Consider the following 26,776-nt stretch of genomic DNA (forward strand, 5'->3'; position numbering starts at 1 on the left):
AATGTCGACACTAACTTTTTAAAAAGTCAGCTTTTTCATACATTACCATGGACTACAGTTGAGAACAGTAACCAGTGCCGAGCGAAGCGGAACAGAGAACGGCACCTTGCCCGAAGAATGCCGAGCAAAGCAAGCCATGTGAGGGGAACGGTTAGGGAGGCCAATCCCGGGCCAGTTTTTCAATCGATTGAAAAGTGGTCAATCCTGGGATTCTGGGGATACCCGGGATTGGCTTTTCCCTATGTAGCCGCCCCCTCGCCCGCCCGTCCCACACACATAACTCACCATACATCCAGGGCAGATGGGAAACATCCTCTTCTCCCTCTCGGCGGCTCCCGGCGGCAGGTGACGGCGCAGCGTGACTTGTGACTGCATGTCATGCTGCGCGGGGGGAGCCGGAGCCGGGCAGCATTGGTCTCTCAATCCCTGGGATTGGAGCTTCCTATCCCAGGATTGAATCCAGGCCATTTATGGGCCTAAATCCCGGGATTCCGGCGATCCCTATCCCGGGATTGGCCTCCCTAGTACACTAATTGGGGTACCACATGCTGGAAAGGAAAATTTGCCACCAAAAAAAACACTAAAAACTCAAGTCGACCTTTTCATGTGTCAACCTTTTAACCCTATCGATCTTTTGGTCCTGTTGACCTTTTGATATGTCAACCATTTGGTGTCAACCTAGAAACTATCGACCTATTAAACCATAGCCACCCAGACCGTCCACATCACTGATCAAGTAGGCAGCAGCAGCAGCCGCCAGGAGCCTCTTTCCCTGGGGTGGACATAAGAAGGGAGGCTGCATTATCTGCTGCCAGTGGTCTGAGCTGGGAGCGCCACAGTGCTGGGGAGACTTCCAGACTGTGGAGATCCCTTCACAGATGCTGCTACCAGGGGGCAGAAGCATAGCCAGACTAAGGTGGGGGCGGGGGGTGTGCAGGGCATACTGTACCCCAGGCCCCTCTCTGTCAGCCCCCCCCCCCCCCCCCCCCCCCCGGCCAGAGCACACTGACACTGACATCACTAGCTTTCCCTCTTATGCAGCAGCAGAACCAGACAGCCAGTATGCGAGCAGGACAGTATGCAATGCAGGCAGGACACAGGAGTATCAGATTTCATGAACTATCGACGGAGCTACCCAACAAGAGGAGAGATAGGAGGGTGGAGAGAGCTTTAAGTGATGACATAGGGTGGAATCCCTGTGTCACAGCACTCCACACCTGGGTGGGAGCCCTGTGTAACTTGTTATCTAATGAGGGTCTAGAGAGAGAGACACACACACAGTCCTCCTGAGTCCTGTCCCAGTGTTTAAGTAGTAGAGAGGCTGCTGCTATTTTTGCATGTGACAAGATAAACATGCTCTCTACCTGGACTTCCTTCTTAAATTATGATTGCTATCACCTGTGTTGAATTACCTTTCTTATCAATTAAATAGTTTAACACAGGTGACTACAATCCTATATTAAGAGGGAAGTCCATGTACGGAGCATGTTGTCCCTCCTGGAATGGGTCATGTTTGGAGGTATGCACAATCTTATATACAGCCCCCCCCCCCCCCTTCCTTCCACTAGGGCCCCCCTGTCTATATTGCTCCGGGAACCCCCAAAGCTTAATCCGGCCCTGGGCAGAAGGAAATGTTGGGTAAAACATTTGATTTTGAGTCGTCCTTTTAAATGACTCCTAAACTACCAGTAGTCCTGCATTATTTCTGTAAAAGCATAAATTGTCTTTTGTATTTGAGCCTCGGTTATAGCCAGTGTCAGACTGGGGCAAGCAGGGCCCACATGCGGAGGTAGGGGCACATGGAACAATGTGTGTGCCGCCACTGAAGAGACATGGGGGGTCATTCCGAGTTGTTCGCTCGCTAGCTGCTTTTAGCAGCATTGCACACGCTAGGCCGCCGCCCTCTGGGAGTGTATCTTCGCTTAGCAGAATTGTGAACGAAAGATTAGCAGAATTGCGAATAGAAAATTCTTAGCAGTTTCTGAGTAGCTCGAGACTTACTCCTACACTGCGATCAGCTCAGCCCGTTTCGTTCCTGGTTTGACATCACAAACACACCCTGCGTTCGGCCAGCCACGCCCCCGTTTCTCCAGACACTCCCGCGTTTTATCCTGGCACGCCTGCGTTTTTCCGCACACTCCCCGAAAACGGTCAGTTTCCGCCCAGAAACACCCACTTCCTGTCAATCACACTTCGATCACTTCAACAATGAAAATTCTTCGTTCGGACGTGAGTAAATCTACTAAGTTTTGTGCTAAAATACTTAGCGCATGCGCACTGCGTACCATGCGCACAGAGCCGGCCTTAGGCATAGGCAAATTAGGCAAATGCCTAGGGCATTTGGTATGCTTAGGGGCACCAGCAGCTTCTGCTGATTAAAATTATATGCAGCATGCCTATATTCTGTGTGCGACTGCGGCCGTATCTGCATACGAAATGCTATATTGCAGTGTATTCCTTGAAATCACTGTAATGTAGCATTTCGTATGCAGATACAGCCACAGTCGCACACAGAATATAGGCATGCTGCATATCATTTCAATCAGCAGAAGTTGCTTGCGCATCCTAGCCTTATAGTAATGCAAATAAGATGCATTTTCATAAACAAAAGGCGCCTGACGTTAGCAGAGCTGCCAGCTTAATCATGCCAGGCATCTCCTGCAGAACTAGCGGCGGTGCTAGGGGGCACCAGCCAAAATCTTGCCTAGGGCATCATATTGGTTAGGGCCGGCTCTGCATGCGCATTTTTGCCTTAACCGCTCCGTTGCGAAAATCGGCAACGAGCGATCAACTCGGAATGACCCCCATGGTCAGCCCACAGAGGAGGTGGCATGACCATATGCTGTCTCAGATCCACAGTCACAGATTTATTATTAAGATTATATTATCAAAAACTCTCAACAGACATCTGTGTACAGTTATAATTTATTATAATCCAATATAGTACATTGAATAAGATGAAGATCTTAATAGGAAACCTGGATTACTAATAACAGCTGCATTCAATAGACTGTAATTAGTCCCATGACGTATTCCAGTTAAGCTTCATCATTAATCTAAACTTATCATAAGAAGGTAGGTAACATACAGTGTGCTCATACGGTCTAGCAGCAAGCTATGATACTGTAGGTCAGCATTCATAAATCGCTTTCTGCAACAGCCAGTCAAACAGTGCACATATAGGCCCTCATTCCGAGTTGATCGCTCGCTACGGATTTTTGCAGCGCAGCGATTATGGCAGAATGGGGCTAATCTGCGCATGCGTATGCACAGCAATGCACACCCGCGTCGTACGGGTACAGTGAGCATCGTGGTTTTGCAGAGGTTCTAGTGACGCTTTCAGTCGCACTGGCGGACGCAAGGAGATTGACAGGAAGTGGGAGTTTCTGGGTGGCAACTGACCGTTTTCTGGGAGTGTTTGGAAAAACGCAGGCGTGGCTGGGCGTTTGCTGGGCGGGTATCTGACGTCATTACCGCGTCACTCGCCGCAGCAATCATCGCACAGAATAAGTAACTATAGGGCTGGCCTTGTTCTGCACAAAATGTGTAGCTAGCGAGCGATCAACTCGGAATGAGGGCCATAGTTCTGCGTGTTCACAATGCTAACTCTAGTATAACCAGTGTGCAGGGAAATCAATGGCAGCAAAAGACAGGAAACTTTTTTTCTTTTCTTTTTTATTGGAGGGCTACCTGGTCTCACCCACAGTAGCATTACACAACAAATACAGGCCTCTTTCCAAATGCAAACAGAGGGGTAGAAGCAAAGCTGTTCCAAAGAAATGAGGCACAAGCAGTGGCCAGAGGGACAATTAACCCATCAAAGATTTCATGCTACTGTATATCAGTATTAAAATGTTCCCCATCACCCAATCCTGGAACTTAAAACAACTACCCCATGAAACTCATAATCAGCTCTTGTGCAAGGATTCCCTAAACCTCAGGCGAAGGGCGCCCGGTGCAGTAGTGTTCCACTAGTCATTGATGTGTAGATGGTTTGCTCCCCTTGCCATGGCAGAAGGCAGCTCTAGGAAGCTATTGGGCCATAGATGCCTACCCTCCTGCATTCTGCAGGAGACTCCCTGAAATAGTAGCAATCTCCCTCACTCCCTAAATAGTCCATCAATCTCCCTAATTCTACCTTACCCACATTATGTAGCTGTTACATTCTTGGGGAAAACAAATAAAAATCAGATATACTTACATTCAAATGGGATCATCAGTGCCATTTCCCTGCACTGGTTATAAGGCATAATGATCCCTAAGGCTACATGCGTTTTAAATAAGGTTTCTCGTGGCCACTTACAGTATATGGAACCTCGTGTAATACACAAACAAATCTTGAGAAATATCAGTGTCTTTTCTTCAACAAGTAGATCTTACTAACTTTGGGGCTCAATTACATTTGGAGGTAAGTTATTTTTCTAACACCTCTCATATGTAGCAGTACACGTCCGCCCTGATAGGTGTTATAGACCCTACACACTACGCGATAACACTGAAAGATATGAACGATCTCGTTCACTAATGAACGAGATATCATTCATATCTTTCAGTGTGTGTATGCACCAACGATGAACGATGCACGGCCCCGCGCTTCTTCATCGTTGGTGCCGGGTCGCTTATATATGCATGCCAATATGGACAATCTCGTCCATATTAGCATGCATTGCTATGGGGCCAGGTGACAGGGGAGTGAAGAAACTCCACTCCCCCCGTCACCTTCCCCTCGCCGCCGGTCACCCACCGGCCGTATCGGCCATCGGGCACCTCGGCGGCCAATTGCCAGGTGTGTAGAGCCCATTACATTCACAATCTCCCTGACATTCTTTTTCGAAAGTAGGCAAGTATGTATTGGGCCCACTGCGGATATCTTAGCTCCCTGTGGGTCAGTCCAACACTGGTTATAGCACTTTCCACTGTCTTGTGGACAATGGTCAGGGATGATCTGTCTCCCGGGGCAAAGAGCCCCATCCCCAAATATGTAGTAGTAACCCTTGGCTTGCTTGAATACAGATGTCAACACTGTTTAGAATGACATGTATGTAGGGTTTAGTCCTGTTTCATTAAGGTACTAGCCCTTGCTTAATTTATTCTGTGATTATGGGGTGTCCCCACTTTTAAATGGAGCATGCAGACTCCATTGTCTCAAGACTCCAAGGTAAGTATTGCTGCATGTACTACACTACCACATCCAGCGAAGAGCATCACAGTGACCGCCATACTCTACAGAGAGCATCTCAATGACTGCCATATAATGTAGAAACCATCGCTGAACGTCATATAATGCAGAGAGAATCACAGTGACCACCACATAATGCAAAGAGCATCACATTGACCGCCATACTCTACAGAGAGCATCTCAATGACTGCCATATAATGCAGAAACCATCGCTGAACGTCACATAATGCAGAGAGAATCACAGTGACCACCACATAATGCAAAGAGCATCACAGTAACTGCCAAATAATACATATAATATAACAGTGGCTGCCATACAGTACAGATGGCACCAGTGACTGCTATGCAGTACAAATAGTGGGTGTGGTCACCTCATAATACAGACAATATTATTCCCACATCAATTATTAAGCCCTCCTGAAAAAACATTAATTACTTTTATAACATCATAATACCCAATTTTATCTAATTTATATAATGAACCCCTTTGCAGTCATTACCTTCATAATCCCCTTTATTAATGTACATGTAGTTACCTTCTTCAGGGGCATATTTATCATAACCTGCACCTAAGATACAGATAGTATATGATAAAATTGCCCAAATTCGCAATTGATAATTGAATACATCACAAGCTCTGTCCCTTTGAATCTTCTCCCCACACTTCTCAGGGTATTTTTTTCAATAAATACTGTACCCTGAGACTGTGTCTACACATGCTCCGCTGACGTACAATTCCCTCCCACACACACATACCCATGGGCCCTGCTCCACTAACACACTTACCTGCAGGCAGGGCATGCTGATTGGTGATCCAGTGTTCCTGATCTCCTGATCTGTGACGGTTAGGTCTAAAAGCAAGTTGGGGAAGGGACCTCTGACATAACCAGGGGAGGAGCCACATCACCAGGGCGGAAGCCATGCCCGAACAGGGTATCCGAAATGTACCATGGTGCGCTTGCTTTGCTCGCCACGTTTCGGGCACTTCGCTCGCCACCGGGTTACTAAGAAGAGTAGTTGGTGGCGTGGATAGTAGAAGAACTATCCTGCTGGCCTAGCTCCTCCCCCTGGTGTAGTGGCTTCTCCCCCTGATGTCAGAGGTCCTTTCTCCAACTTGATTCTGGCATCTACAGCTCTGTGACCCCAGTCATTTGATCCATGCATTGCACTGAGATGCCAACTGGGATTTCACAGCATCTTGGTTCACAATACAGATCAGATGATTGGGGTTACAGAGCACAATGATCAGATGTGGATCGCCGATCACCGGTCCCTGGGTGCAGGTGTGCAGGTGTCATTTTTATTTTATTTTTTTTGTGTGTGGTCTATTAGATGCACATGGCTGATCACAAAAGCCCAATCTGTGCTCTGCTTAGCTGTGGTATAGTAGATCAACAGTAATTAGATAAACAGTCATTAGGTTGACCCCATATGGTCGACATGCATTAAGTTGACCGGGTCAAAAGACATGGAAATGGTAGGCAGTAGAAAAGGTCGACAGGGTAAAAAGGTTGACATGGAAATGGTCAACTCAAAAGAGATTGACACAAATTTTTTGGGTTTTTTCTGTGTCGTTTTCAATATATCTATATATGTGACCACGTTTATTGTAAATGTAGACCCTCGCCATGCTTGGGATTGAGTGTCAACCATTATCATGTCGCCCTTTGCACCTGTCAACCTTTTAACCCTGCCGACCTTTTGACCACATCGATCTAATGAATCTCAACATGGGGTTGACATATTGACTGTCTATCTAGACACCGTCTTAAAAAAATGCGACGTTAAGAGCTTGGTACGATATCTCTGTCCATTTTATCTCTTTCCATTTTATCTCTTTCCAATAAGTAGTGCATCTGTCCCTTGGAGAGATATGAAGTGGACAGTTGCCCATAGCAACCAATCACCTTCTGTCATTTCAATGACTGTGCTAGATAAATGACAGAAGCTGATTTGGTTATTTTGGATAACTTTTCCACTTTATCTCTCTTGAAGACGTAATACATCTCCCCCTAAGGGAGATGGGTTATAAGTGGGAAGACAAAGGTGGGAGGGCAGATATATGATAGCTATGAAGAAATTTGATCACATTGCGAATTGAGTACTTCCCGCCATAAGACAGTTTAACAAAGCACTGGGACATCCAGGAAGAGATGGATTGGAGTGTCATCTCTTGAGCACATTGAGGAGAGGGCAGGAGGAGGAGCAGCAGGGTGGGAGCAGTGGGTAGGAGAGAGAATAGAAAGGGGAAGAAGGATTAAGAAGATAAGGTGTAACAACGGGAGCCATATAGAAGTGGGGAGGACAGGGAGGGTTAAAATGAAAGGGGGCAGAAAAATTCCACAGGGTGGCCAAGAATGTGAATGGTGGTGCAGAGTTTTGATTGGATAATAATAATAATATTTTTATTTATATAGCGCTCTTTCACTGACAGGACTCAAGGCGCTTTACAGACATCAAAAGAATGCACATAATACAGCAATAGACAGGCCACACAGACATAAAAATGAAAACCTAGAACGCATAGAGTAATCATAATGCAGGATTGGTGTAGGCATTTTGGCTAATAATGTCCATGGGTAGTGTATTCCACCCTCACAAGGTACTAGGCGAGGCAGTCATCTTGGGCTCACTGCGTAGGATTACCCTGGGCTGGGCAGAATAGTCCACCCCTAGAAGAGATGACACAAAATGGGGAGATTGCAGAGTCCTAACGTACAGAGTTGGGTCCCAACAAAACCATCAGGTCCATGTATTTTACATCTCATCCACAAGCGTACCAGATGGGGCAGCCATGTTGGGCGCACTACGAAGGTTACACTGTGGGAGGTGAGCCATACACGGACCCAATGCATATATGGGAAAATGGACACTTGTGTAGGCGTGTGATATAACCTTTCTCACACAAGCAGACAAACAATGGCAGTTGCTCAGTCATTCCTGGAGATAATTATATATCAGGTGCTAGTAAGGGGGAGGGGTCATAGACAAACAGCAGACAGAGAGGGGGGTGCTTTTCCCCCTTGATATCCCCACAGCACACTAAAATTACCTGTAACCATACCTGAACCTAACTGGTAATAGAAATTCAGAGAATTAGTCACACATGTTTGCAAACGCATGTTTAGCTGCTGAGTCACTTCACGGCTTCTCTGATATCAGCAGTCCTAACACTACATAATAGCAGTGCCCACATAGGGCCATGTAATTTGTCTACAGTAAGGCCTCATGATAAAGGCTATTACTAAAACATTCTGCCCCATAAGGGGACCCTTGTAATATCGGTATAAGAAAGCATACAGCAAAAGAGTGGTCTGCAAGACACACCTGATGACAAGAATTTATGATTTTAAAGTACATGAGCAGTAGCCTTCTACCTTATACTTCTTACAATAAAAGACTGACACCCGTTCTCACCATAAGCTGTCATGATGTTTAATAAAAGCATACAATACACACACTAGTTGTGAACACCTGAAACTAATTTTACATTTCCACATCACCCCACATTCCCATTTCTTACCCCCCTTACTTTAAGAAATTAATGAAGAAAAAGGAGAAGAAACCTGTATTGTTGACGCACTTATGAAAGACTAATTTTTCATAAAATATATCCTTTAATGTAATACAATTAAAATAGGATATGTTGTGTTATCACAAACTACAGTGAAACATAAGAGTTAAAATCACAGACATATACAATTATGTGAAAGAAATAAAGAATGTGAATAAGAGATTAAAAAACGCGTTCACGTGTGATAATTGATATATGACACTATTGCTTTACTATAATTATTAAATTGTTTCCACCATTCGGTCATTTAACTCAAATTGACATATAGGGGGTCATTCCGAGTTGATCGCTCGTTAGCAGTTTTTAGCAGCCGTCCAAACGCATTGTCGACATTGCATAAGGTGCACTACTACTGTGGGCATTGTATAAGAAGTGCTACTGCGGTGGGCATTATGTGTATTACAGGGTGGAACTACTGTGGGCATTATTACTATTGTGTGACTACGTCCCTTTCTTTTTGAGACCACGCTCTTTTTTTGCAATACCTTTATTACATAGGCGCCGTGGGGAGGGGGGGGTGAGTTCCACCACCTCTCTAGGACCACTTTAAGCACTGACTATATCTATATTCTCAGCTATTTCATTCAGAGATTTTACTATATTGGGATCCTACACACCCACTGTCTATACCAGTGATGGCTAACCTTGACACTCCAACTGTTGTTGAACTACACATCCCAGCATGCCCTGCATCAGTTTTAGCATGGCCAAATAGCAAAACTGTAGCAGGGCATGATGGGATGTGTAGTTCAACAACAGCTGGAGTGTCAAGGTTAGCCATCACTGGTCTATACCATTAAAGGAATAATCCCTATTTATTTGGTTAGGAGTGTGGGTGTAAATATTTTGAGGGACATGGCAATCCCAAATCATATATCAACCAGCCGAAGAAATTAGGATATGGTTGATATGTGATTTGGGATTGCCATATCCCTCAAAATATTTACACCCACACTCCTAACCAAATAAATAGGGATTTTTCCTTTAATGGCATAGACAGTGGGTGTGTAGGATCCCAATATAGTAAAATCTCTGAACAAAATAGCTGAGAATATAGATATAATGTACTGTATATTCAGCAATAATATCTAAAAATACTGTAAAATGCAATAACCTTCAATTGGAGAATAATTGATAGCTATTTGTATCCACCCACCCTCGTAGCCTCGATATTATAGAGATGATTCCACGAGGTATTCTGGAGGAGTAGGTGGTAAATTCTGTGCCAAGATTCTGTGGAAACTGACATATTAAAGGAGTAGACTTCTACAAAATATTAAACAAGTCAATCCCTAACAATATGTCAATACGAGTTAAATGACCGAATGATGGAAACAATTTAATAATTATAGTAAAGCAATCGTGTCATATATCAATTATCACACGTGGACGCGTTTTTTAATCTCTTATTCACATTCTTTATTTCTTTCACATAATTGTATATGTCTGTGATTTTAACTCTTATGTTTCACTGTAGTTTGGGATAACACAACATATCCTATTTTTATTGTATTACATTAAAGGATATATTTTATGAAAAATTAGTCTTTCATAAGTGCGTCAACAATACAGGTTTCTTCTCCTTTTTCTTCATTAATTTCACATGGTATAGATACTGTAGTAGATAGCACCCCCTAAGTAGATGAAACATTGCTCATGACATAAAAGAGGGGTTCCTAATAATCAGTGGCTGTATGGAAATAAACCACATGCACTCACGGTATTGATTTAAAATATTATGAGTGTGCAGATACCAAGTACCCCCCTTACTTTACCAAAAAAAACCTCTCCCCCCCCTCCGCCCTCCCACACACACACACACACACACACACATCATCTTTCCCACCTGTATGCGCTGACCACTCAACCATATTTTTCTGTGTATCCATGTTCAGTGTTTGTGTGTTCATGTGTATACATGTTCAATGTTTGTGTGTTTTGTGTATCCATGAGTAGTGTTCATGTGTTCTGTGTATCCATGTGTACTGTTAATGTGTTCTGCGTGTGTAGCCATATCTAGTCTTTGTGTGTCGCTGTATCCATGTGTAGTCTTTGTGTGTTCTGTGTTTTCATGCCTTGTTCATCTCCATCCATTTCATTTGATACATTTCCAGATTATACTGGATTTTCAACACATAATTAGACAAAGAACAATGTAACAGCTAAAGTGACAATTACAGAAATGCAGTAAATACCCAGACAGATAGAAAACCAATACAGATGCCAATAATGTCTCAGTATTGTGCACTGCCCGACACCGCACTATGGGGGTCATTCCGAGTTAATCGCTCGCTAGCAGTTTTTAGCAGCTGTGCAAACGCTATGCCGCCGCCCACTGGGAGTGTATTTTAGCTTAGCAGAAGTGCGAACGGTTCTATCGCAGAGCGGCTACAAATATATTTTGTGCAGTTTCAGAGTAGCTCAAAACCTACTCAGCGCTTGTGATCACTTCAGACTATTCAGTTCCGGATTTGATGTCACAAACCCGCCCAGCGTTCGGCCAGCCATGACTGCGTTTTTCCTGGCATGTCTGCGTTTTTCCACACACTCCCTGTAAACGGTCAGTTGCCACCCAGAAACGCCCACTTCATGTCAAGCACTCTGCGGCAAGCAGTACGACTGAAATGCATCGCTAGACCCTGTGCAAAACTACATCGTTCGTTGTGCCCGTACGTCGCGTGTGCACATTGCGCCGCATACGCATGCGCAGAACTGCCGTTTTTTAGCCTGATCGCTGCGCTGTGAACAAATGCAGCTAGCGATCAACTCAGAATGACCCCCTATCTGCAGTGTGACATCCATGCACTAATCTCATGTGCTATACACATAGCATGAGCAACTGCAGATCAGTGAAATGTCTCTTATTTGGGTGTAGTATGGTATGCCGGCGGCCGGGCTCCCGGCGACCAGCATGACGGCGCCGGGAGCCCGACTGCCGGCATACCGACAGCGTGGTGAGCGCAAATGTGCCCCTTGCAGGCTTGCTGTGGGCACGGTGGTGTACTATGCGCACCACACTATTTTATTCTCCCTCCAGGGGGGTCGTGGACCCCCACAAGGGAGAAAAAGTGTCGGTATGCCAGCTGTCGGGATTCCGGAGCCGGTATACTGTGCGGCAGGATCCCAACAGTCGGCAAACTGAAGACCACCCCTCTTATTTATGTGACTTTAATCCTCTGAATGTCACTCATGTCCTGTAAGCTGTGTCCCTTGTCCTCTGCTTACTTGTGATATAAGTATTTTTAGAGACAAAAGGTTTTTAAAATGAAAAAGCAGTGAGGTGTCTCTGCCTGTTCTCAGGTGTGTTCATGCATGAAACCTCAGCCCTGAGGTATCTTATTGATTATTGCCGCTGGGACCTGATAAATTGTGACACCAGTTTGGAGACCATCGACTACCTAAGCCATCCGCAGAACTTCTGTTACTAAAAGTAATTCTGGCATAAAATATCTGGGCTCAGTGCAAAAGCTGGTGCTACAGTACATCCATATGCATGCAAGTGGATAACAGAAGAGAACAGTAGATGGTAATGGATGTGACATCAGTCGTCTTCTTCTTCATAAACATAGTATTTAAAAATATTCATAATAAAATCTTAACATGCTCAAGGGCAAATCTTGAGTCAGAAATGTAATTAAGGGCAGCTTTAACATAAATAAATTATATATATATATATATGTAGAAGACGGTCCGGCACTCCAATAACTGGTGCATTTGTCCCTGGTGCCCTCACTTTCCCATAGGTAAATGCAGTAAAGATGATGTGCGGCACTCAGGATTGAAGAAAAGAATCACCACCAGCGTAATGATCAACGTTTCAATTTTACTGTGAAAATTGTCATCCCAGTAAAATTGAAACGTTGATCATTACGCTGGTGGTGATTCTTTTCTTCAATCCTGAGTGCCGCACATCATCTTTACTGCATATATATATATATATATATATATATATATATAGCTATTTTTGGGCCTTAACGCCCCGGAACGCCGTTCCTGAAGGTCTCTTCTAAAATGACATCATAAGGGACATCTGCGGCCTGGCCTGCCCTGCTGTCACCGCTGTCACCTCCACCGTTGCTTCCTGTGTCTGAGGGGAGGAGAGCGCAGCGCGGATCTCTCCTACCCCTCACTGTGTCCCGGTCTCCCGCAGCCATTCAGAAATGTGGCTGGGCCGTCAGCCAATGAGAGCTCATCTGCCGGCAGCCAATCGGGTCTTCCGACTGCCGGTCACGCGATACACACCTTTTTTGTCCCCCCATCTGGGCACGTCCCAGGGGAAAACAACTGCGTTTTGCAATGGTCAGTGGGAGCACATTGTGAATATAATTCTATTGCATGTAGGTTACAAATACACTTTAAAAATAAAACTCCATACAGGCAAGTCTTCTACCATTAAGGCCTCCATCCCTATAGTTTGCAGAATGGGGTGATAATATCGGGTATTGTTTGACCTAAAACCGCATAATTCAATTCTCTATTAAGAAGCCAATTGTGAATTGTTTGTGCGGACGTGCGTTGGATAGTTACAAAGCGAAAAAGCAATTACATAGAAAATTACTATCTCACAACATTTTTGTTATTTTTATCTGGTAAATACAATGCGCAGGAGTTGAACAAAAGTCCAAATCACTTGCATACATCCGTTTTGCCAGAAGCAAATTGGATGAACCTGTTTATACGTCTCTCCTATAGGGGTTATTATTATGCAAATGTCACTGAAGCATCTTTTGCGCAGTATGAAATTGTAGCGCCATTTACAACTAATTAAGTTACTGACTGTGATTCTTGTACTATCGCTTTAAAGAGCAAACAGCAATTATTCTAAACTAAACTGTTAAATACATTGTAGATAATTGTTACAACACAAAACATCAGCACTTTTCAGTACAGGAATAGAACCAGGGCGATTAGTAACGAGTCATGTGACTCATGTAATCATTGCTCAGAAAAATCATACAGTATTTATCTTTTAACAACAAAATTAAATTCAGGTATTTCCAGGAAGTACAGCTAATGTATTCTACAATATAAAACAATGAAAGCATCTTTATTTTACAGTTTCATGTACAAGTTATTTGCTATAATCGGTTATTATATGATTAATACAATTTTATTATTACTACTACTACCACTACTACCCCCACCATTATTTATATGGCACCACAAGTAGCCACAATGCCTTTCAGGGGTCAATAATACAATTGCACATCAGTACATAATATAAATTAACTATAACAAAATTATACAACCAAACGATGAGCGTTGTTAATGGGGGAAGTAAGGGGAGTAGTAGAGCAACTCATTGTGGCTAATGCAATCAAGAAATGGAAATATGCTTGGTGGAGGAGTGGAGTGTAACATAGTAACTAAGGTTGAAAAAAGACAATTGTCCATCAAGTTCAACCTATTTGTGGTCTCCTATGCAGTTTTATTATAGGACTAGTTATTTTTATGTTAGGACTAGTTATATTAACTATAATGCGTGCCTACGCACCAAAACCCTGAATATCTTTATCCAATAGGAATTTATCTAACCCATTCTTAAAGGTGTTGACTGAGTTCGCAGTTACTACTCTCTCAGGCAGGGAATTCCAAACATGTATTGTCCTTACTGTGAAAAAACCTTTTCGCCTCAATGTGTGGAAACTCCTCTCCTCTAACCTAAGCGAATGACCACGTGTCCTCTGTGCTGATCTTATAGAAAACAGGTCCCTCCCAAGCTCTGTGTATTGACCCCTTATATATTTGTAGATGTTGGTCATGTCTCCTCTTAGTCTCCTCTTTTCCAGTGTAAACATGCCTAGCCTTGCAACTAGAAGGGTAAACTGGGATAAAAAAGCAAAGCACTGAATCAAAGCAGCTTTTCACCTCGATTTGCTAGTTCCAGCAGCAGAGTACTGTAGATTCCCCTGTGTGTGTTGTCAATGATGAGAACTCATACAAGAATGTGTTTGTTCATTGATTAATCCCAAAATTGACAGCAGTCAGTGTTAACCAATGCAGAGGCATCGCGGGGGAGGGGGGAGGGGGGTTGCTGCTCTGAGACTGAGAGCTGGTTGCTACTCTGTGACATTATCATGCAGCAATCGGTTCCTGTGACTGAGGAGGGGTCACCAGTGTGAAGGGATAGTCTCCGTGGGCTGCCCATCATCTCCAGGAATGCTACCCCCACCCTCCGAGTGATGTAAACCAGGGCAAGGCCATGCCCCTTTCATTTGTAAGGCACTACAATGCTTTGCCAGAAAGTCAGGATAACAGAGCAACACAGACATTCAGGGACAGGGACATTCAATGTAAACAAAATACTGTAAAAGACTAGAAGTCCACACAGGAGAGAGCTTACAGCCAAAGGGTAACTATAGTGATTGCAAGGGTGCCATTGCTATGGAGACATGAGATTTAGGTTGCCCAGCTCTGGTGTGCTTAGTTCACGTGCATTAATAATAAGCTCCCTAAACCACACAGTATGAACGGAGCTGCAAATTCAAAAATTTAAATTTTGTTATCTATTGCTTGTACTTGTACTGTTTGGTGTGCTTTGTTCATGTGCATTGATATTAAGCTCTTTGATCCACGCAGTTTGAACGGAGCTGCAAGTTAAATATATATATATATATATATATATATATATAACATAGATGAAGTTTGGCACTCGTCAGACATGTACTTAGCTGCAGCCGGTGCCTTCATAAAGGGTAATCACAGGAGACAAAGATGCGGCACTCAGGGCTTTTGAAAAATACACAGCAACAACTTCTTGCTTTGCAACGTTTCAGTAGACCAACCTACTGTCGTCAGGCTTTAATATCAAATAAAAACATGTACATACCTTTATATCATCACCTCGTGCAATCCCGCCAGCTCGCCCCGGGACCACTCACCCGCCGAGTCGTGCAGGGAATGACGTCATCAACAAGCGACGACGCCGTGACGTACCCTTCACCATGGTAACAAATGTAAGCAATGCAGCGGAGAACTGTGTGTGCTGAAAGCATATGGAATGTAGTAATCATTACAATTCAAACACAACTTTGCAATAGATTAATCATAATCAGTACACAAGCTGCAACAATATTATATATAGGATACTCATTGAGGACATCAATAGCTATATTATTTAAAAAAGCATGAATAAGAGATTGATTCATTAAGCCCCCGTGGGTGTATTACCCCAAGGCGCAGAATCCATTTAGATTCTAATTGTAATAGTTTGGCACCTCTATTTCCTCCTCTCATATCTGCTGGTATATGATCAATCATTCTGTACCTTATACTATGTATTGGGTGTTTAAAACAAGCGAAGTGCCTGGCAACCGGCTGTTCACTGGTGCCAGTATCTAGGGCATTTCGAATAGCTGAACGATGGGCAGACATCCTTTCTTTAAATTTACGTTCGGTCTTGTCGATATAGCTAAGACCACAGGGGCATATAATTTGATAAATAATAAAATTGGAATTACAAGTCAGTTGGTAATGGATGGGAATTTTTTGCCCTGTCTGGGGATGGTTGAAACTGTCTCCCGTGAGCAGGTATTGACACGTTACACATGCACATTTAATATTTCCAAGCTTGGGATTCTTACCTAAAAAGGTCTTAGCTGAGGATTCTCTTTTTAATTTAGCTACATCTGTCTTGACTAACCAATCTCGCAGATTTCTGCCGCGTGAATAACACGGCATTAAATTGGTGTCCTTCAAATTTAGGTTATCATCTGAGGTGATAATAGGCCAGTGTTTTTTGGTTATCGTATTAATCTGGGAAGATTTAGTGTGAAATTTGTTTACCCATGGTAGAACAGATTTAGTCCCACTAGTTTTTTTGGTACTGGATAGAAGTGTCTCTCTATCTAGAGACATTACCTTGTTTTTAGAGCACTTTAATGCTTTTAACGAATAGCCTCTAATTAACAATTTATCAATGAGAGAGTCTATTTGTAACTCCGCTATATCATTGTTGCTGTTTATTCGCCTAATCCTAATCATCTGAGAGTAAGGAAGTCCCCTCGTCATTGATTTAGGATGGCAGCTGTTAGCATGTAAAAGTTGTTGTTTATCCGTAGGTTTTACAAATAAAGTGGTAGTCAAACTTGAACCTGTAATCTGAATCTGTACATCAAGGAAGCTAATAATGTTTTGATTCATCTTGAAGGTGAATTTGATGGGTCCTTCTGTGGCATTATAGTCGTTCAACAGATTTTCCAACTCTATATGATTACCTTTCCACAGGATGATAAGATCATCTATGTACCTGTTAAATAACAGCACCTGGGAAGAAAATAAAGGATTATTGTAGAACAAATCCTCCTCTACTCCAAACATGACTATATTTGCATAGACTGGCGCCACAGAAGAACCCATCGCACACCCTTGAATTTGCATGTAAAACTGTTTATCGTACAAGAAAAAATTCATAGTCAAAATTAATTCTAGCAGTTGTAAAATAACATCAATTTTTGATAAATTAAAGGCATCCTTCCTCAATAAAAACCTTTTGACCGCCGCCAGACCAAACTGGTGCGGAATTGATGTGTACAGACTAACTACATCAACGGTTACTAACCAGGTATCTTCCGTAATCGTAGTAACCTTGTTCAGATTATTTAACAAACTTGTTGTATCTAGTAGGAAGCTCGGTTCATTGCGAATTAGCGGTTGTAATAGAGCATCCAATAAACATGCTGATGGTTGCAATAATGCACCCCTGGCCGATACTATGGGGCGACCAGGTGGGGGATTAATGCCTTTATGAATTTTGGGAATTAAATAAAAAATGGGGACTAAAGGATGTTCCGGCACTAAAATTTTTCTTATATCTTCCGTTATTAAATTCACTGCTAGCGCTTGTTGTAAAATAATTTCCAATTTTTTCTTACAGAGACCTGTGGGATTGGATTGTAATTTAAGATAAATACTATTATCAGATAGTTGTTTCTGTGCCTCCTTGTTGTAATCAACGAAATCTTGTAGGACAATTGCCCCTCCCTTATCCGCAGAGCGGATAATCAAATTGGGATTATTAGAGAGCGATTTTAATGTCTCTCTTTCTTGTACAGTAAGATTTGGATGACATAGGACATTACTGTTAGTGGCTGTCACTACATCCTGTTCCAATAATCTCATAAAAGTTTTAATACTAGAATTGTATGAAATCGGCTCAAAGACTGATTTGGGCAAAAAAGGTTTTAACTGTTTAGGAATTGGAACTCTGTCTACTGGATCATGTCCTGGATTTTCTTTGAAATGTTCCTTCAACTTAATCTTCCTTTGCAATGAATATTTTTCGATATTCCATTGCAAGGGGTCAAATGGAACTGATGGAACAAAGGACAAACCTTTGCTTAGTAAGTTCATTTCAGTAGATGATAGTTCATATGAAGATAAATTCACTATGTTGTTTTTTTGGTTGTCGGTGGACGCCCTCCTCTTCCTCTGCCTTTCGTTTTGGCCACTTCTCCTGGTGCGCCATCTTTTCCTGGGTTTTTCACTCCTCTTGTTCTTGATCCTAAAGGGGCAGCAGCTTGGTTGGGTTTGTCCGTATCGCTGTTGGTCTCCTGAGATGACTCTGTATCAAATCGGGTGAAAGGTCTTCTATCTCTGCGAAAAAACGGACGTCTTTTTCCCTCTGTTCTATTGTCAGATAGCCATCTATAAACTGAATGTTTTTCGTAATCTTGTTCGACTTTTAATAATTTTTCTTTTTTAAAAGCTATCAGTTCTCTTTTATAGAGGGAAATTTGCTGTTGTAATTTGTCCAACCAGTCTCCTTCTTTATCAGCTGCCAAAGCCGGAGTGTGTATCAGCTCAAAGGCAGCTATTTTGTTTTTAACCACTTCCATTTCTTTTTTGGATTGTTCTATCACTAGGAGGATGAGATCAAACGAACATTTGTTTAATATGGCAGTCCAGCGTCGACAAAATTGTACGTCGTAGCGTCCTATAGTGGGACAATTTCTCACCCGGAATCCTCTGGGTATTTTCTTCATTTTATAGTAGTCACTGAGTGACAACCCGTGTAGATAGAAATCCACTTCCTTCTTTTTTAATTTTAACAAATCTTTAAAGATGTTCTCCACTGACGTTGCCTCCGCTTCGTCATTAATCCCCTTGTCGCAGAGTATTCCCTCCGCTTCAGATTCTGAGAAAGATAAGATGTCTCCTTCTGGAAACTTAAAGTGTCCAAATTGGTCCTCAATGTGTTCCATTGTCACAGAAAAAATGTATATAGGTCCGCAGTAGTTATCACAACACAGCTAGTGACTGTGACCTCAATTATATGCCCCTGTGGTCTTAGCTATATCGGCAAGACCGAACGTAAATTTAAAGAAAGGATGTCTGCCCATCGTTCAGCTATTCGAAATGCCCTAGATACTGGCACCAGTGAACAGCCGGTTGCCAGGCACTTCGCTTGTTTTAAACACCCAATACATAGTATAAGGTACAGAATGATTGATCATATACCAGCAGATATGAGAGGAGGAAATAGAGGTGCCAAACTATTACAATTAGAATCTAAATGGATTCTGCGCCTTGGGGTAATACACCCACGGGGGCTTAATGAATCAATCTCTTATTCATGCTTTTTTAAATAATATAGCTATTGATGTCCTCAATGAGTATCCTATATATAATATTGTTGCAGCTTGTGTACTGATTATGATTAATCTATTGCAAAGTTGTGTTTGAATTGTAATGATTACTACATTCCATATGCTTTCAGCACACACAGTTCTCCGCTGCATTGCTTACATTTGTTACCATGGTGAAGGGTACGTCACGGCGTCGTCGCTTGTTGATGACGTCATTCCCTGCACGGCTCGGCGGGTGAGTGGTCCCGGGGCGAGCTGGCGGGATTGCACGAGGTGATGATATAAAGGTATGTACATGTTTTTATTTGATATTAAAGCCTGACGACAGTAGGTTGGTCTACTGAAACGTTGCAAAGCAAGAAGTTGTTGCTGTGTATTTTTCAAAAGCCCTGAGTGCCGCATCTTTGTCTCCTGTGATTACCCTGTATGAAGGCACCGGCTGCAGCTAAGTACATGTCTGACGAGTGCCAAACTTCATCTATGTTACATTAGGAAAGATCACATAGCAGTGATTATTCCAGTTGGGGCACCCAGCAATTTTCAATTACATTGTCACCAGGCGATTCCTGTGTCTCTAGTACATCTAGAGGTTTTGTTTTTTAACAGTATATATGGTAACGTGTGTGGTGCAGTGCTCTATATTGAGGTCACAGTCACTAGCTGTGTTGTGATAACTACTGCGGACCTATATACATTTTTTCTGTGACAATGGAACACATTGAGGACCAATTTGGACACTTTAAGTTTCCAGAAGGAGACATCTTATCTTTCTCAGAATCTGAAGCGGAGGGAATACTCTGCGACAAGGGGATTAATGACGAAGCGGAGGCAACGTCAGTGGAGAACATCTTTAAAGATTTGTTAAAATTAAAAAAGAAGGAAGTGGATTTCTATCTACACGGGTTGTCACTCAGTGACTACTATAAAATGAAGAAAATACCCAGAGGATTCCGGGTGAGAAATTGTCCCACTATAGGACGCTACGACGTACAATTTTGTCGACGCTGGACTGCCATATTAAACAAATGTTCGTTTGATCTCATCCTCCTAGTGATAGAACAATCCAAAAAAGAAATGGAAGTGGTTAAAAACAAAATAGCTGCCTTTGAGCTGATACACACTCCGGCTTTGGCAGCTGATAAAGAAGGAGACTGGTTGGACAAATTACAACAGCAAATTTCCCTCTATAAAAGAGAACTGATAGCTTTTAAAAAAGAAAAATTATTAAAAGTCGAACAAGATTACGAAAAACATTCAGTTTATAGATGGCTATCTGACAATAGAACAGAGGGAAAAAGACGTCCGTTTTTTCGCAGAGATAGAAGACCTTTCACCCGATTTGATACAGAGTCATCTCAGGAGACCAACAGCGATACGGACAAACCCAACCAAGCTGCTGCCCCTTTAGGATCAAGAACAAGAGGAGTGAAAAACCCAGGAAAAGATGGCGCACCAGGAGAAGTGGCCAAAACGAAAGGCAGAGGAAGAGGAGGGCGTCCACCGACAACCAAAAAAACAACATAGTGAATTTATCTTCATATGAACTATCATCTACTGAAATGAACTTACTAAGCAAAGGTTTGTCCTTTGTTCCATCAGTTCCATTTGACCCCTTGCAATGGAATATCGAAAAATATTCATTGCAAAGGAAGATTAAGTTGAAGGAACATTTCAAAGAAAATCCAGGACATGATCCAGTAGACAGAGTTCCAATTCCTAAACAGTTAAAACCTTTTTTGCCCAAATCAGTCTTTGAGCCGATTTCATACAATTCTAGTATTAAAACTTTTATGAGATTATTGGAACAGGATGTAGTGACAGCCACTAACAGTAATGTCCTATGTCATCCAAATCTTACTGTACAAGAAAGAGAGGCATTAAAATCGCTCTCTAATAATCCCAATTTGATTATCCGCTCTGCGGATAAGGGAGGGGCAATTGTCCTACAAGATTTCGTTGATTACAACAAGGAGGCACAGAAACAACTATCTGATAATAGTATTTATCTTAAATTACAATCCAATCCCACAGGTCTCTGTAAGAAAAAATTGGAAATTATTTTACAACAAGCGCTAGCAGTGAATTTAATAACGGAAGATATAAGAAAAATTTTAGTGCCGGAACATCCTTTAGTCCCCATTTTTTATTTAATTCCCAAAATTCATAAAGGCATTAATCCCCCACCTGGTCGCCCCATAGTATCGGCCAGGGGTGCATTATTGCAACCATCAGCATGTTTATTGGATGCTCTATTACAACCGCTAATTCGCAATGAACCGAGCTTCCTACTAGATACAACAAGTTTGTTAAATAATCTGAACAAGGTTACTACGATTACGGAAGATACCTGGTTAGTAACCGTTGATGTAGTTAGTCTGTACACATCAATTCCGCACCAGTTTGGTCTGGCGGCGGTCAAAAGGTTTTTATTGAGGAAGGATGCCTTTAATTTATCAAAAATTGATGTTATTTTACAACTGCTAGAATTAATTTTGACTATGAATTTTTTCTTGTACGATAAACAGTTTTACATGCAAATTCAAGGGTGTGCGATGGGTTCTTCTGTGGCGCCAGTCTATGCAAATATAGTCATGTTTGGAGTAGAGGAGGATTTGTTCTACAATAATCCTTTATTTTCTTCCCAGGTGCTGTTATTTAACAGGTACATAGATGATCTTATCATCCTGTGGAAAGGTAATCATATAGAGTTGGAAAATCTGTTGAACGACTATAATGCCACAGAAGGACCCATCAAATTCACCTTCAAGATGAATCAAAACATTATTAGCTTCCTTGATGTACAGATTCAGATTACAGGTTCAAGTTTGACTACCACTTTATTTGTAAAACCTACGGATAAACAACAACTTTTACATGCTAACAGCTGCCATCCTAAATCAATGACGAGGGGACTTCCTTACTCTCAGATGATTAGGATTAGGCGAATAAACAGCAACAATGATATAGCGGAGTTACAAATAGACTCTCTCATTGATAAATTGTTAATTAGAGGCTATTCGTTAAAAGCATTAAAGTGCTCTAAAAACAAGGTAATGTCTCTAGATAGAGAGACACTTCTATCCAGTACCAAAAAAACTAGTGGGACTAAATCTGTTCTACCATGGGTAAACAAATTTCACACTAAATCTTCCCAGATTAATACGATAACCAAAAAACACTGGCCTATTATCACCTCAGATGATAACCTAAATTTGAAGGACACCAATTTAATGCCGTGTTATTCACGCGGCAGAAATCTGCGAGATTGGTTAGTCAAGACAGATGTAGCTAAATTAAAAAGAGAATCCTCAGCTAAGACCTTTTTAGGTAAGAATCCCAAGCTTGGAAATATTAAATGTGCATGTGTAACGTGTCAATACCTGCTCACGGGAGACAGTTTCAACCATCCCCAGACAGGGCAAAAAATTCCCATCCATTACCAACTGACTTGTAATTCCAATTTTATTATTTATCAAATTATATGCCCCTGTGGTCTTAGCTATATCGGCAAGACCGAACGTAAATTTAAAGAAAGGATGTCTGCCCATCGTTCAGCTATTCGAAATGCCCTAGATACTGGCACCAGTGAACAGCCGGTTGCCAGGCACTTCGCTTGTTTTAAACACCCAATACATAGTATAAGGTACAGAATGATTGATCATATACCAGCAGATATGAGAGGAGGAAATAGAGGTGCCAAACTATTACAATTAGAATCTAAATGGATTCTGCGCCTTGGGGTAATACACCCACGGGGGCTTAATGAATCAATCTCTTATTCATGCTTTTTTAAATAATATAGCTATTGATGTCCTCAATGAGTATCCTATATATAATATTGTTGCAGCTTGTGTACTGATTATGATTAATCTATTGCAAAGTTGTGTTTGAATTGTAATGATTACTACATTCCATATGCTTTCAGCACACACAGTTCTCCGCTGCATTGCTTACATTTGTTACCATGGTGAAGGGTACGTCACAGCGTCGTCGCTTGTTGATGACGTCATTCCCTGCACGGCTCGGCGGGTGAGTGGTCCCGGGGCGAGCTGGCGGGATTGCACGAGGTGATGATATAAAGGTATGTACATGTTTTTATTTGATATTAAAGCCTGACGACAGTAGGTTGGTCTACTGAAACGTTGCAAAGCAAGAAGTTGTTGCTGTGTATTTTTCAAAAGCCCTGAGTGCCGCATCTTTGTCTCCTATATATATATATATATATATATGACAAGAATTACTCTCCCACTGCGCTATTTCAAATAAAACACTAAAATTAATTAATTATATGGCTGCCTGTATCCTCTAAGTTCCCTGTTAGGAGGAACTAAATGTGTGAAAATATGAAATGAAATAGAGGAGATGGCGCCAAGGGAGTTATATCAACGCCCTACCTAAAAACGGACCCTCACAGTACTCTCCGGATAAATTACGTCAGATAACAAATACTAACATAAAAATTTATTAAAACAACATATAAACCCGACACAAATGTTCATAAGTATACAGAGTTGATACATTTACATTTCTCGCACAATTTGAACAATCAGTTTGTAGTGATGAGGAAAAAGCGTAGATATATCACTACGATTTCCTCCTTCTCCTTATTGTAGATTCGGAGGTAACATCAGATAATAGATAGATAAATAACCCAACGCGTTTCGTCTTGTTCCAAGACTTCATCAGGGGTAAAATCTACAATTGTAGAATAATAAGTCAACAAATACATAGCAATAAGCATCTTACACTCACATATAACATGACATATTGGTATCAAAAGAACATGACATAGCAACATGAGGAGGAAAACAGAATAAATAACATGAAGAAAGAGGAAAAAAGAGAACCAAAAAGCACAGGTTATGAAAAACATACCTCTTCATTTCAGAACATATTGTCAGCACATAAAAGGTCATTCAAAGATGTATGAACAACGTTTCAATATTTCAATGGGACTTGATTGATACAGCGAGGACCATACCTAATTAAAAAAACGTTTAATAACCTTTATTAATTAAAGGACACTTTTTGTTCAATTAGGCAGAGATTGGGATTAATCCAAGGGAACGGCACATACCTCATATATCATCAGCTTGAGTCTGACATTCAGATATTCGAATATGGGGAAGATTCATATGTGTATAGAATCTAACTGGTTCGCAAGCATAAGGAACCTAATAAATTGATTAATTGGGTATTAATTATAAGAACACCTACGAGTTCATAAATAGACCCCTATCTTATTTTGACACCCATAATTATAAAAATTCTGGTATCATTAATGTCTGATCACTAATGAACAGATCTCATGACTAACCCGTGTGGTTTCTATATATGATACAGAACAAAGCCACAGAATTGGCTATAACAAACACCAATGTTACCACTATACAATGATCCTCTACTAAATGATCTGATTATAACCAGCCATTTATTCATATTTGGAAAACCCAGGACTAATTGTATTAACCATCAGTATAGTGAACCCACATGATATGTTTATTAGGGAAACCCATCCTTTATGGACGGTATCACTGATCTATGATCGAATAATTCAAAGAAATTACTCAAAGTGCTACCCACAGGGGGTGTAGTTCATTAGTGCCAATCATTAAAGAAATCTCTATAATATAGCACATACCTCGTCGGTCAGCAGCTTGAACCTGACACTCAGAGACTCAGGAGTGAAGGCAATTCAAATGGGTATAATGTCTAACCAATTTAGAACACGTGGTAGACCTGGTAAATTAATTGGGTTGATATCAATTAGACCATCTATTAAAGTACCAGTATGGTACAAAGAGTTCCCACCCCATGGAGAAACAAATACTCCTTTCACTTAGTAAGGGGAAGATCTATTAACTATAAAAATTATATAAGTGAGTGTATAACTCATACAACTTAGTTTCATATTCATGAATAAATCTGTCATATTTATATAGTGAATATATATAATTAGTGCATATCATATACTCTTTAAAAAAATTACATTTATAAATGATTAGTGGTTAACCAGTCAATAAAATACATATAGTTGGTACAAAGTGTATACTAATAAATGGGACCACTTTCAAAGTTGATAATATACTATTGTAAAATCAAAAACAAAACCTTACCCTCCAGTGGTGCAGTGCTGACAGCCAAGTCTCTGTATAATGAGGCATTGGACCTGATAACCACCCTTTATAAAGGGAAAAGTGATTACATCACTTCCCTTGCAATGTGATTGGTGCTCTATATATATGTGCTCCATTTACTATATCAGAATGGAGATAACTTAACCAAAAGTGCATAGATTTATAATTTTCAAATAATCAAACTAAGTGTATTAACGGTATTATTATGAGAATAACTCCTTAGGAGGAAATACCTAATTGATTAATATTACCCATAATGCTTTTCACTGTCTCTCTGGTTACTATTTAGGGAAACCAAACCTGGCTAAATGCCAGGAATGATGTTGGACACACCCCATCTCCCCTTGATCGTATTGCATGACGCTGGAGCTATAATAAATAAATAAATAAATAAAAGTAAAATTAAAATTAAAATGGAAATAAAAATAAAAAAACAAAAAATAAATAAAAATAAATACTAATAATAAAAATAAATAATAATAATAAAAAATAATAATAAAAAATAATAATAAAAAATAATAATAAAATATATATTTTTTTTTTATTATTATTATTTATTTTTATTATTAGTATTTATTTTTATTTATTTTTTTTTATTTTTATTTCCATTTTTATTTTAATTTTACTTTTATTTATTTATTTATTTATTATAGCTCCAGCGTCATGCAATACGATCAAGGGGAATTACCCACAGGGGATCAGTCTAATATGTAGGACATGAAACTGAGTTAAATGAGATGGGGTGTGTCCAACATCATTCCTGGCATTTAGCCAGGTTTGGTTTCCCTAAATAGTAATTTATCCGGAGAGTACTGTGAGGGTCCGTTTTTAGGTAGGGCGTTGATATAACTCCCTTGGCGCCATCTCCTCTATTTCATTTCATATATATATATATATATATAAAACAATTCCCAAGTGCGCTATATTAGTTGAATATTTTTTCATAGATTCTCCCAAGAATACCCAAATGGATGTCGACTGTAAACTGGAGAATACTATTTCCTGAGGTCCTGAAACAGATAACCCCTCACCAGAGAATCACCCAAACAAGAGGCCCAAGGCCAATTAGTACCAATTGTTGGTTTATTAACACAGATTACACACATACACATTAAAAAGTTTTTACAAAAAATAAAATATGTAGATCAGTGAGAAATGTCCAGAATGTGATGATTAACAAGGTGTGAGCTCAAAAGGGAGTATCTTCACAAACTGAGTTAATGACATGTGGCTGACAGATCCAACGCGTTTCGTCTTCATCGGGGGTAATTCTTTAAGGGTGAAAAAAGAATGATTTCCT

The 26,776-nt window shown here is 41.0% G+C and overlaps 1 protein-coding gene and 1 long non-coding RNA gene across 5 annotated transcripts in view; one reads left to right on the forward strand and one right to left on the reverse strand.

Moving 5' to 3' along the window:
* Positions 1-26,776, forward strand: part of LOC134929491 (octopamine receptor-like) — a 189,375-nt gene that overhangs the window by 4,125 nt on the left and 158,474 nt on the right. Inside the window, exon 1 of one of the 2 annotated variants that reach the window (XM_063925101.1) lies at positions 23,268-23,420. The exons of the other annotated variant lie outside the window; for it this stretch is intronic. The gene's annotated coding sequence lies outside the window, so the exon portion shown is untranslated. Of the gene's footprint in view, positions 1-23,267; positions 23,421-26,776 lie in introns of those variants that run through there. 2 annotated transcript variants of the gene reach the window in all.
* Positions 23,786-25,599, reverse strand: LOC134929508 (uncharacterized). 3 transcript variants are annotated; one of them, XR_010178609.1, is made up of 3 exons: positions 24,981-25,599; positions 24,215-24,513; positions 23,786-24,034 (listed from the first exon to the last, which is right to left on the reverse strand). It is a non-coding gene; the product is annotated as an uncharacterized LOC134929508 (long non-coding RNA). The 3 variants fall into 3 exon arrangements; XR_010178604.1 differs by having other exon boundaries at positions 24,215-24,320; positions 24,417-25,599; XR_010178601.1 differs by having other exon boundaries at positions 24,215-25,599.

This window comes from Pseudophryne corroboree, chromosome 1, assembly GCF_028390025.1.
Source record: "Pseudophryne corroboree isolate aPseCor3 chromosome 1, aPseCor3.hap2, whole genome shotgun sequence".
NCBI lineage: Eukaryota > Metazoa > Chordata > Amphibia > Anura > Myobatrachidae > Pseudophryne > Pseudophryne corroboree.